This window comes from Anolis sagrei, chromosome 4, assembly GCF_037176765.1.
Source record: "Anolis sagrei isolate rAnoSag1 chromosome 4, rAnoSag1.mat, whole genome shotgun sequence".
Classification (NCBI taxonomy): domain Eukaryota; kingdom Metazoa; phylum Chordata; class Lepidosauria; order Squamata; family Dactyloidae; genus Anolis; species Anolis sagrei.
The window spans coordinates 96,501,593-96,507,291 of NC_090024.1; the positions used below are offsets into that span (position 1 = coordinate 96,501,593).

General features: G+C 47.9%; 1 long non-coding RNA gene across 1 annotated transcript; it reads right to left on the minus strand.

Annotated features, from left to right (window-relative positions):
• Nucleotides 1-863: 863 nt before the first annotated feature.
• LOC137096812 (uncharacterized) lies at nucleotides 864-5,415 on the minus strand. The gene is made up of 2 exons (XR_010909740.1): nucleotides 5,328-5,415; nucleotides 864-1,828 (listed from the first exon to the last, which is right to left on the minus strand). It is a non-coding gene; the product is annotated as an uncharacterized lncRNA (long non-coding RNA).
• Nucleotides 5,416-5,699: the final 284 nt, after the last annotated feature.

The window sequence follows — 5,699 nt, forward strand, 5'->3', positions numbered from 1 at the left end:
CACTGTTTCAACAAAATTCTATTAGATTCAAAGGAAAAAACAAACTACCATTAGAGATCCTAAGACTAGAGACAAAGAAATAGGATTAGAGAATAACAAAGCAGATAATAAAAAGAAAACACAAGAGTTGACCAATTGAAAGCAACATTATGAATTAATAATTCAAAATGAGCTAGAAAGGAAAATTATGTGTGATTGCCTTTCTTCTTGGCTCTTCTTCTGATTGACTGAAAAGGGGGGAGGGACAACATGCAACTGCCATTCTCAATCACATCAGCCCCCTCGCCCCCTCCCACTCCAGACAATTAAGGAGTATGTTGCTTTGAAAAAAACACAGCTTGAAAATCTACAAAACAACAAATCTTTACTAATTTCTCTGAAATGTTTTGGAGGCTTCTGTTTCAATTTTTAATGGAGCGGTCCCACTCTGATTAGTAATTTGGAGAACTTTATTAATGAATCATACAAGTCTCAGAATTATGAAATGAACTTCCAAAGCTTTGCACAGCCCTACTACTGTATACTGCTTGTTTGCCTAATGATATATCACTGAATGGATTGGCCATTCAATTAAAGTGGATAGGTTCATGTGCTGCTTTATTTTAAAGTAGGATGGGTCCTGATCTTCAGGAAGTACTTATTAATTTAAGGGTAATAAATGTGAACTTGTAAAACCCTGGATACTTACACATAAAATAAAAGAGGGTTAGTGTTAGACAACCATGTTAAGAAAAAAAAACCTCCTGCAAAAAAAGTTCACAATTCAGAGCCTTTCTATGTATATATGCAGAAAAAAGAAAATAAAAATGCAATATCCTTTTTGCCCCTTAACCCCTGAAATAACGAGACAGACAACAAAGGTATGGATTCAAATTGGGCAACTTTTATTAAATGTTACCTATTTAACTTTACCTGAACTAAACTAAGTGTCAAGGAACTTGGTGGCAAGCTGAGGCATCGTCCCCAGCAACTGAGTGTGTGATGACAGTGTGCCCTGGATCCCCAACCGGGCAACCTGAAGGTAAAAGTCTGGAGAAGCCTGTGTCCAATTATTGATATCAGCTTCTCTCTTTACTGGGCCAATTGATGTCCCCTCACCCATTTGTTGACTTCTAGGTGAGTGTTTGTTGTACAGTGCCCCCCACCCTTAATGGGTGCCATGTGTATACCTCCATGTCAGTGCTTTCCTGAATTATTTATGCCACAGATTGGGGGCAAATGTCCATTTCGCCCCCATCCCCCACCAAGCCCCTTAAAACTTCCTGAATGCCTAACTGCAAATCAGCTAAAAATTGTGCGTTACCCAAATCCGTTAAATGAACACCATCAGAACGATAAAACTGTGTCTTGTCATGTGTGATGTCCTTATGTGGAATGTAAGACCCCCTGCCCCGTGCTAAAGCCGTGCGCATGGCCCGGTTCACACGCTTTCTGGCCTTCTCGAGCTTCCTGACATCACCGCCTCCTGGCCACCGAAGGCGTGGAACAATGGCCGACCAAGCGATGTGAACCCGGGGCCATGCCTGCCAGATCTTCAAAATGTCAGCACGGGCTTGAAGATACAAGGCCCTGCCGTTAAGCAGTCCAAGATCATTACCTCCAATATGGAGCACCAAAACATCAGGAGTGGGCCTGCTCCTGTCCTGGAACAACAAGGGAACCAAACCGTCCCAACGAAGGCCCCGAACACCCTTCCACTCGACCAATGCAGTGGAAGCGCAACCCAGATGCTGGCCAAAGGATGAGTTCCTGGCGTATCTCTCCGCCCAGTGGACATAGCTATGCCCACAAACAAGGATTCTCCATCTATGCGCCAGCCTGGCAGACTCTGAAAGAGAAACAACAAACTCACACAAGTACCGAGCGAACATAACGCCTATAGGCGTCCGATTTCCACCTGCCTATTGATTTGATGGCCTCCTCATTGAAACCCAAGTGCGCTGCCGAAGATGCTGCTCCAATTCGAAAGGAATGAGTGCCAAATTTGTGAGAACCCAACCCCAGCATCTTCAGCGCCCTGTCAGTGATGGCCCAAAACTGGTATTTTGTGAGGGGGGTGGAATCCTGATGACAAAACAAATATCCTCCCGCCTGAGCCCTGACTTGAAAGAACTGTGCCATAGCCGAAACAGGGCAAAGCTCAGGGTCGCTGCATCTGTCTAATGTAACTATAGCGCCCCTGGCTTGCTGGTCCGTCTTGGACGAACGTACTAAAATTTGGAGGTTGTCATGTGTAAGTTTTATATCCGACAACACCAATGCCCGCTGAGATAAATCCCTCTTTGACATGGCAAGTAACTCACTTATCCTAAGAGCAGCGAAAAAGGCCGTCAAGGCCGCAGCATGGAATAACCGCTGCTCATACTCGGACTGACACACCCTGGGCCATGTTCCCTTCAATCCCTTTAAAATTGAGGGAGACAAAGGTTCCCTTTTATCATGCGATGGACCCCGTTGGCGTGCCCAACCCGCAATGATTTTATGGAGGCGGAAATCGTTAGTGGGATCCGAAAAACCCTGCGCTTTTGACCAGTAGGCCAACGCCGACAGCTGGGACTTAATAGTGTGCGGCGCTAGGCCCCTTCTGTGTGAGTACACACAGAATTGCGCCAAATGTTCGTAAGGAATCGGTACTGTAGACGGTAACTGATAAAACTGTCTAAAATCGCGAAACTCCTCCACCACCCTCAGGTAAGACTTCCGTGAACTTGGGGCTAAAGCTAAAGCCATACCCATTACCGCCTCGTCCCTCCAACCTGCCAAAGATGGCCTGGCATACGCTGTGGATGAACGTCGGCGTTGGGCGCGAGTTGTCTGAAGCGCTCCATCTGCATACGAGATAGAGCGTCAGCCAAAGAATTGTCTATTCCCGCTATGTGAAAGGCTTTAAACAAGATGTTATGCCTCAAGCAATGTAACGTGAATTGCCTGAGCGCCCCCATCACCCTGTTGGATTTGGAAGTCAACGTGTTGATAACCTGAACGGTGGCAAGGTTATCGCACCAAAAATGAACAGTCGAATTGGCAAAGGCCTTAACCCATACTGTAACAGCAACAAGTATGGGAAAAAATTCCAAAAACGTTAAATCTGCTATAATCCCCTGCGTGTGCCAACTGTCCGGCCAGACTTCGGCGCACCAGTGTCCCTGAAAAAACACCCCAAAACCAACTGCCCCTGAAGCATCAGACGCCACTTTGAGAGCGTCCTGCAGCCTTAACTCCTGCCTCCAGAATGAAACTCCATTAAAACCATCTAAGAATTCCATCCAAATGGACAGGTCCTCTCTAACTGAACGAGTAACCCTAATCCTGTGATGGGGCATTTTAACTCCCGAAATGGCATTACAAAGCCTACGTAAAAAGGCTCTCCCCGGGGCAACCACCCTACAAGCAAAATTTAAATGGCCAATTAACTCCTGAAATTCTTTTAAAGTGGCCTTTCTACGACCCAAAAACTGTTGAACCCGGCCCGTCAAGTCTGCCACTTTACAAGGGGGCAACCTGGAATATTGCTGAACCGTATCTAATTCAATCCCCAAAAAAGTCAAAACCTTTGCCGGGCCCTCTGTCTTCTCTTCTGCCAAGGGAACTCCTAACTCCTGTGCCAGCCCCTGGAATGACTCAAGCAACCCCTTGCAGTTGCCCGACCCGGAACGCCCCACAAAAAGGAAATCATCCAAATAATGGGTGACTCCAGACATTCCGGATTTGGTCCTAACGGCCCAATCCAAAAAGGTGCTAAATTGCTCAAATGCCGCACAGGAAATGGAGCACCCCATGGGAAGTGCTCTGTCCATGTAGAAAAAACCCCCGAATTGAAACCCCAGCAGCTCAAAATCCGCCGGATGAACTGGAAGCAAACGAAATGCCGACTTAATGTCGCATTTAGCCAGCTCTGCCCCAAGCCCAAACCGACGAACTAGCTGGACGGCCGAATCAAACGATGCGTAATGAACAGAGCATTGCTCATCGGGAATCGCATCATTCACCGACCTGCCCTTGGGATAGGACAAGTGATGAATGAGGCGATATTCCCCCTGGGTTTTCTTAGGAACTATTCCCAAAGGTGATACCCGCAACATCGGCGTTGGAGGCTCCATAAATGGGCCCAAAACTCTCCCCTCTAAAACTTCCTTATCTATTTTACGCTGAACTAACTCCTCCATCCCAATAACAGATTTTAAATTTGGGGATAAGGTTTGAAACCGGGGACCTAACGCCGGAATACGAAAACCCTCCGAAAAACCTTCCCATAGGTATTTGGCCGACCCCCTATTTGGGTACTTATCTAACCAAACCTTCAACTGATCTAACTTAATTGGGCTGGGGCCCTTTTGGAACTGGGGCCTGTCCTGAGAGCTTTTTAATAAATTGGGTGTCCCTAGGATTCCCTCTCGCAGCTCTCCCTTTAGGGCAATTTCTGGACGGGTGCGTGCCATAGCAAATTGCGCACGAGTGGGCATATCGACATCCCTTGCGTGAACAGGCTCCCTGAGCAACAAATTCCCAACATAGAGGCTTTTGTCGCTGCGACTGCTGCTGGGGAGCCACCTGCCGAAAGGGCTGCCCTGCCTTATTCTGAATGGTATGCCCACTATCAGCTTTTAAAGCAGAGGAAGCCCTAGAGGGATTCATCACCTCGATCCAAATTTGATCATCAATTAAATCCCAACGCTTGTCAGGATGGGAAGCCGCCTCGGTTCTAAACCGCCTATCATACTCTAACCAAGCGTTAGGAGGGCCACTGACATAAGCTTTATTAATGATATTCTGATACTGCCACAAAGCCGTAGCTCTTTCCGGGGCAGCATCCGAAAGCAGGTTGGCATACATTGTGAAACAAGGGAGCCAATTCTCCCAATTCTGCTCAACCTTGCGCTTCTTAATCTTCTCCTTACTGTCCTCATCTAAATCTTCCTTCTCTTTTTTGTCCATATCCCGAAAGTATAAAGAAAAGATATCCACATATTCATTCCTTAATATCTTTTCCAATGTTTTTGATGCCAAATGGGAACCCAAACCCGAAAGGCTAACCGTAGGTGTGGCCTGTGGAGGCCACTTTGCAGTCCCCCAAAATTTACTTGCATCCCCCGTTCTAGCCGATTCTAAGGTGACAGTAACCAGCTTAACCGCTTGAGCGTCGGCAACATCCCTATTCTCCCCTATCTTGGGGTCCAAACCAACCTCAGACGGAATCCCAACTGCAACATGTGACTGTGTCCCCACCACCGGTTGAGCCCGCCCCTGGCCCCATGGCCAAGTCAGTGAGGCAGAAGTAGATGCTGATGTGAGTGTGGCACATGCTGATGTGAGTGTGGTGGAAGTACCTGCTGGGACAGCCGTCACCAACTGCTCACGCCCTGCTACATTGACAGCAGCAACAGTCGACCCGACCGACTGAGTGGACCCGGCCACAGCACTGGACGTGGAGACCAATGCCGTGGGCTGACTGGGTCCGGCCACAGCGGCCGCTGAGGAGCCAGATGAAGCCTGCACAGACGGATGAACTTCGGGGCAGGTGATGCTCTGCACTGCCGGAGACACCCCAGAAGAGCCCTCCGCAGACCCAGAAACCACCGGTTGTTCAGGAAGCCGGACCGCCCTTTCCGCCCCCGCGGCTGAGGTTGACTCTATAATAGAAACACGGGACAGCAAAGATTTAAATAACTGCTTCTTACTAACCCGGCGAGTGGAGCCTG